This window comes from Hermetia illucens, chromosome 5 (assembly GCF_905115235.1).
Source record: "Hermetia illucens chromosome 5, iHerIll2.2.curated.20191125, whole genome shotgun sequence".
Taxonomy (NCBI): Eukaryota; Metazoa; Arthropoda; class Insecta; order Diptera; family Stratiomyidae; genus Hermetia; species Hermetia illucens.
This window is the reverse complement of record NC_051853.1, coordinates 34,200,377-34,207,985: the sequence shown is the minus strand read 5'-3', so window position 1 is coordinate 34,207,985 and position 7,609 is coordinate 34,200,377. Positions and strand designations below refer to the sequence as shown.

At 43.5% G+C, this 7,609-nt stretch overlaps 1 long non-coding RNA gene across 1 annotated transcript; it reads right to left on the bottom strand.

Moving 5' to 3' along the window:
• Positions 1 to 5,922: 5,922 nt before the first annotated feature.
• LOC119658331 lies at positions 5,923 to 6,511 on the bottom strand. The gene is made up of 2 exons (XR_005250215.1): positions 6,368 to 6,511; positions 5,923 to 6,316 (listed from the first exon to the last, which is right to left on the bottom strand). It is a non-coding gene; the product is annotated as an uncharacterized LOC119658331 (long non-coding RNA).
• Between the last annotated feature and the right edge of the window lie 1,098 nt (positions 6,512 to 7,609).

The following is a 7,609-nucleotide window of genomic DNA, read 5'->3' as shown; positions in this document are numbered from 1 at the left end:
AAATTTTTCAGTATTCAAAACTTCAAAGCGTTTTTCCCACAACTCACATTTTCAAAATCGATGCTCCTCGTAACTCCAAAATTACTGTACCAATCCTTCTGAAATTTGGTTCATAATTTACGAGGTAACGTTAATGATTTTTTTTTTTTCAGATTTGGTAATATTTTTTATTTTGCAATAATATATTAGTCGATTTTTTCCGCAAAGACCGCTTTTTTTGCTTAAAAGTATTCTCAAAAAGTGAAAAATTGAAATTTCGAAAAACCCCCCTAGTATTACCTGGGGAAAACTTGATTGATTTCAGATGATCCAACACCGAGTTATGAGGGGCACCGCATTTATTTTTTTTCCGAATCTATCCATGACTGGCACAGCGGTATTGGTTTATACAGAGTGCAGGCTCAGCATTCATACCAGTGGATGCAAGGCATATATAACACCTCTGCCGCAATTAAGGGGTTCGGCACCCAAGCTGTTCAACGCAACATGCTTGAGCTCTAAAGGAGCTCTGCTTTGGATGTGGGCATAATCACAACCACTATGAAACTCCCACAAGGGCGCCAACCGTGGATAACCGGGATGAGAGCACATCCTCCCAGAATCTTCCCAGAGCATAAGCTGTCAGTGGGCCATCCCGATTCCCATGGTACCAGTAGCCTCCCGTGAGGCTTTGTGACAAGAGCCACTTCACATGAGACCCTTGTAGACTCAGGTCGGGCCGCCCTCCTCGAGAAACTTGGGGCGGCGCTCCCTAACGGGTTGACTGGAATTAGATTGGAGCGGAGAATCGCAACGAAACCTTTCGACCAGTCAACTATCGCTCTGCGGAAAATACAACACGTAAGACGTCCTAATACAACATTAACACAAAACAGACAAGACTGGTCGGTGTCTACCACGGCTACTATGACCATTCGCCCATTATACTGCAAACGAAGCAGCGTCGAGGAACTCCCTCCTTCGTCGGAAGGCAGCACGCGCGTATTCATTAGTGCATCAAAGTGTACCACTGCTAGCAAGGCACTGGTTAAAATCATAGATACCGTTCACCACCCGTTCCGCTCTTTCAGCGCGACCGTCAGGGAACACCGAAAGTTCAGATCTCGGAAATAGTTTACCCGCCAGCGTTGATTCACGGCTCACCTTGATGACTACTATGTCGTGACTACGTTTCCCTTCAGATATCCAGTAAACCCTACCAAAGGAATGGCCTCCAGTATCCTTCTTTAGACTGCCTCAACAGATATTCAAAAGACGACGCACCTCGCCTATAGGCGAATCAAAGTTCGTCAACATCAACAACAGGATCGACAGCATTTAGACGGCGCGCCCTTTCGAATCTTAGCGATACCAGTGATGAAGATGCCCATAAAGTGTTCGCTCATTGTCGAAACAAACATGTCTGGCCGATTGGCCGAATCAATTTTCATTCAATCGCCGGCCGCCTGGAAAGTACAAACTGGCAGACCAACCGCATCCCATCCACGTTCCAATCCCTGGTCAACTGCAGATTGTACTTGCGTAACTAATAGGCTGAACTGAACGTGTAGCGGCCTTAAGCTAGCAAAACAACCGAAGAATGCTACATACGGACCAATACAGCAATCTTAAATACGGGAGCACGCACAGAGAACTATCATGAACTCCGTTATGCTAGAGAGAATCAAAGACCAGGTATATATACCTCGATACTCATCTCACCATATAAAGGGAGAAATCTGATTTCCAAATGCATGCGCATATTAAAGATCAAATAAACACTAGCTGAGTAACAATGAGGCATTTTCTGTTCCATAGATAAAACGGGCCAAGTTATTCAGTGCAGCTATTATATAGGTATCATGTTGATGAGGACCATCCATAAGATATTGTCCGCTATTTTGTTGGGAGGGATAACTTGAAACGCCCAGAACATCATTGCCCAAAACCAAAGAGGCTTCATTCCACGAAATCCAGAAACAGATCAGATTTTATCTGTTCGACAAGGGATGGAAAAGCTGTTAGAATATGGCTATTAGTTGCACCAGCTCTTTATCGACTTCAAGGCCGCCTATGATAGCATAACCATGGTAAAGCTGCAGTCATAAGAGAATTATGCATCCCGATCAAATTGGCAAGACGGCGACTGGCGGGTCATTTAAAGCAGAGCTTGCCTGTGATGGAGCGACTACGCAGGTCAGGATGCCAAACAGCTTTTAGAGATATGAAATTGGTGGACCTAGGCGCAAAACCGGGACGTCTAGAACTCTTTCCTAAGACGCATCCATGTAATCTTAGCAATGAAGCCACGCAGACAAGTCCATGAGACCGGAAAGGATCTTAAGCCAATCAGTTTTCTCTTCTTTGCATTGAAACCCCTAAAGCGCGTACTAGACATCGCTCAGAAGCCTATTATATAGGGCATTTTTAACTTCGGTTTAATTTTCAGCGTGCTATCTCATTTTTGTTCACGTGATTATGACTTCAGTCGAATGGCAGATATACCACAAACAATACACTTTAGCTGCATTTCTGGACATTCCTGGGAGTGTTTAATAATCTCAACACTGAGTCCATAGAACAGGCTCCAATCAGGAGAGATTCGGAGAAGATACAGGATTGTGCACTACAAAAAAAATAGTCCTTATTGGACATAATCGAATTTCCATTTTACAGAATTTTTCAATCGTTTCTTCAAAATTTCTAAAGCATCTAAAAAGTAAGATTCTGGAAGTTCTTCAAATCATCATCATCATAATCAACGGCGAAACAACCGGTATCCGGTCAAGACCTACCTTAATAAGGAACTCCAGACATCCCAGTTTTGGGCCGAGGTCCACCAATTAGATATCCCTACAAGCTGCCTGGCGTCCTGACCTACGCCATCACTCCATCTCAGGCAGGGTCTGGCTCGTCTTCTATTTCTACCAGAGACGTTGCCCTTATAGAATTTCAGGGCAGGATCATCCTCATCCATACGGATTAAGTGACCCGCCCACCGCAACCTGTTCAGTCAGATTTTATCCACAACCAGCCTATCGTAGTATCGCTCACAGATTTCGTCGCTATGTGGGCTACAGAATCGTCCATCTTCATTAGGGGGCCAAAAATTCTTCGAAAGATTCGGAATCTCCGGGGAATACATAAGAACTGGCAAGATCATAGTCTTGTACAGTAAGAGCTTTGACCCTATGGTGAGACGTTTCGAACGAAACAATTTTTGTAAGCTGAAATAGGCTCTGTTGGTAGCCAACAACCGTGCGCGGATTTCATTGTCATAGCTGTTGTCGGTTGTGATTTTCGACCTTAGATAGGAGAAATGATCAACGGTCTCATGATGTCAGTATCGTCAGTATAGGCCAGTAGTTGGGTGGACGAGGAGGAAGAGGATGGTGCCTCTAACACTTACATCGGCATAGCGAATCATTTTCTTCAGGGCCAAGTTAAAGAGGACGCATGATAGGGCATTCCCTTGTCTTAGACCGTTGTTGATGTTGAATGGTCTCGAGAGTGATCCTGCTGCTTTTATTTGACCTCCCACACTAGTCAGGGTCAGCCTATTCAGTCTTATCAATTTCGTGGGAATACCGAATTTTCTCATGGCCGTGTACAGTTTTACCCTGGCTATGCTGTCATAGGCGGCTTTGATGAAAAAATAGTGCAACTGATGTCCATACTCAGGTTTTCCATCGCTTGCCAAACAGAGAAAATCTGATATGTTGCTGATTTGCCTGGAGTGGAGCCTCTTTGGTATGGGCCAATAATGTTCTGGGGATATGGTGCTATCTGGCCTGGCAAGATAGCGGAGAATATCTTATAGATGGTACTCAACAACGTAATACCTCTATAATTGTTGCAATGTGTGATACCCCCTTTTTAGATATGAGACAGATAATGCCTCGTTGCCAGTCGTCAAGCATGGATTCGCTGTCCCATACTTTGAGCATCAGCTGATGAACCGCTTGGTGTAATTGGTCGCCTCCATATTTAACCAATTGGGCAGTAATTCCATCGGCTCCTGGCGACTTATGATTTTTAAGCCTATGAATTGCACGGACTGTTTCTCCTATACTTGGTGGTGGCAGTATTTGTCCGACGTCTTCAGTTGGCGGGACCTCCAACTTGTCGATATTTTGGTTGTTCAGCAGTTCACCAAAATACTCAACTCATCGCTCCAATATGGCCATTCTGGTGGAAATCAGATTTCCCTCTTTGTCTCGGCAGGATGAGCATCGAGTGTATAAGGCTTCATCCCGCTGACTTGTTGGTAAAACTTTCCGGACTGGTGCGGTTTCTCCCTGTACTTTTCGAGTTCACAGACCTGTTCGTTCCTTTTTACATTCGCGTTCTTTGAGAATGCGACATTACTCGATATACGACATTCTTCCGTTCCGTTACTAGCTTACATTCATCGTCAATCCAGCCGTTCCGACTTTTCTTGCGACTGGGGTCAAGTATGTTTGTGGCCGTATCAATGATAACGTTCTTCAGGTGATTGTGAAAATTATTTGTTGATGCTTCATCTCCAGGCCATCTGTTGACTGCGGAAATTGCGGCATCCATTTCCCCTTTGTAGGTGTTACTGAGATCTGCGTTGTGGATGGATTCAGTATTTACTCTCAGCTGATTGTCAAAGGGGATTCTAGGTTGTGTCGTAATTCGAGCTCGGAGCACTATGCCAACGAGATAGTGATCCGAGTTTATATTGGCCCCCTATTTTTTTTTACATCCTTGAAGGCTGAGAGGTGGTGGCGTTCGATCAGCAAGTGGTAAATGTGGTTGAAAGTGGTTCCGTCTGGAGAGACCGTGTGGACCGTTTCCAGCGCAAACCAGATGCCTCCAACAACCATTTCGTGTGATACTGCTAACTGAATAATCCGCAGTCCGTTATCGTTGTGTCCCTATGTAAGCTATGGGAGCCGACCTATCGCCTGAATACGGGGTTCGTCCCTACTTGACTGTTGAAATATCCAAGTATGATTTTCATATCATACTTGGAACAGGCTTCGATGGTCTCTCAACTGGCTCGTACAACGTATCCTTCTCCAACTCTGCAGTCTTCTCTGTAGTGGTGTGAATGTTTGAGGCTTATATTTCTAAATTTGCCTCGGAAACGCAGAGTGCATAGCCTTTTGCTTATATTTTCAAAAATGATAACAGCAGGTTCCATTTTTTAACTGACTAAGAAACCTACTCCGAGCACATGGTTTACTGGATGGCCTTTATAATACATGGTGTTAGGTACTCTTCTCCACGAGACTGGTCCCTGTCCAGCGCATCTTCTGCAACGCTGTTACATCAGCCTTATGTGGTAGTTTTCTCCGTTATTATGCAAAATTTAAAGAAATCGGTTGATTTGTTTTTCCGTAAGGTATGCGGTTGAGGCGGTCCCAAAAACAGTTACGCCTAAATAATTTTCTACTTTTGGTGCCAGAAACTAGTCCAATGATTGAACTTCTTTGAGCTGATTAAGATTTCAGAATAAATTGATTCAACCTTCCAAGTTTTTAACGTAGTCTTGGGTGTCCTCCAATGGACCTCTTTGTCACGCTCGACAGATTTCCTCTTAAGGTTAAGGTACCACTACCTTAATCTCAGTAAATGGAAGCGATATATCCTATGAGCTTTGGGCTTTGTTCTGGTATCCAAATTGTTCTAGGCAATTGCCTCTTGTCGCAGTGGTGAATGATATTGTTCGGAACGGATTTTTAACAAAACGCTTTTACGCAGAACAGCTAGGCTTGGGATTTCCAGTGTATTGTTCAACCAGTTGACCAAGTTTTTTCCGTTGGTATTTGCGAAGTTAATTTTTTGTAATTCATTTATTCAGCACTATATATTTCAGTATATTCAGACAGAACTCATTTTGATGTTTTCACACAGTGAACCTCTTCTATGTTGAATAGGTATTTCGGCTGCCTTTCTAAATAAAAGTCGAACGACTACACATCTAATTAATCTTTATAACGTCAACACTTTCGAAAAAATCTGTTAATTACCAACAGTTCTGTGAGTTGAGACATTTAATACGGAATCGTAAAAAATGAAGGTAAACTCGGTTGAACTGACGAATTCGAGACGCCGCAAGCATAACGCGAAACTTTCATACATAATAAACGCATTTGCGCGACTGACGCAATAAGATCAAGCCGAAGATTTATGACCTGTACTGTGGTGCGGTTCAATGTATTATTACATTGGTCGGAAGTAACCATCAGCAGGAAATCTAGCGTCCTCTCCAGGCAGTAAAAGGTAACTGGCCAATGGCTACGACCCAAACCAGAGCCAGCTGCTCCAGCGGACCACTATGGTCGCCGTGTGGAAGTCCATTAACAATCTGAAACTGGATATGACAAAAAATAAATTGTAATCTGGAGTAGGTACCTACACTCATTGCAATTTGCCGGAGTACTCATTCTCAGCACCGCAAGTATGCACCACGCAAGTACTGGATGCAGTTTGAAATTCGCGCGCAAACCTCAGTGCTCAAGTGGACTTCTTGGCCTTTTTCGTTGATTTTCAAAATTTAACGTGCAGCAATGACGACGGACGATACGTAACGAGTGTAGCGCTTATATACGGAGTTCCGTTCATTGACCGCTTGCAAATATTTTGTTTACAAATTCGACAAACTCAACTTTCTCGACCGAGCCAGCGAACATATCGCTTGGCATCTCGGTGGCCATTGGTCGACGATGCTCGAATATTTAGGCTGTCCCCAATTGTCCGGCCATTAAACATATGTTGCCATTCCATGCAACGTTGAGGTCTGGTCATGGCGAAAATCCGAAAAAGAAAAATACTGGGGACATCTGCAATGAACGCCGAAAATAAAAATCATAAAACCTTAAGTAAGCGTACATACAACTAGTTCGCCTGTGAATGGCTGGCGTAGCTCCATCTTGATGCATTCTAAAAGTCGACGAGTTATGACGCTTTTAAAATCGAAATCCCAGCTGCGGAGCGCACTTCACATTTGACTTTTTGAGAGTCCGCATCGTTACGAAATTGTCGGTCAACAGCCTCTGCCAAGTAGTTTAGCGCATTTTTGTGGCGAGATGGGCTCTAAAGTGGGCGCGAATCAAGCCATTGGGTCATTTTCTTTTCCGCCAGATTAAGGTGAATTATGCCCCCTGCTATCAAACGAATCGCCGGAAGCTTTTTGATACTGTAGAAGATATGAAGAATAAGTTCAGATACATCGGTCAATTTAATAGAATCTTAAACAGTCAGAGAGCAGTAAGAAATATGCATCGCAAATGCTGCATTTTGATTTCAACGAGGATCGTCACCTTCCTGGGTAGGTAGATGATAATGAAATAATTGATTACTCTCTTCCAGAACAGAATATTTAACAAAGAACTAGGCCTAACCGAGTGAATTGCAGCTTCCCCAACTTCACTCTTTAAATAATCTACAAACTTTACCGAAAAATCAAGAAGCATCCACAGATTTGATAAAGGTGCGCTTCGCCTTCGATATGTTATTTCGAAATTTGAATGACCTATTTAATATCATCTTGGCAGTATAGCAACTATAGGAAGCAACGTCTACAGATCATCAGAAGGTATTGCCAAGAAAGGAAGGGTGGCTTCTGCCGACGGTAGCATCAAACCGGAAGTCGTTCGAC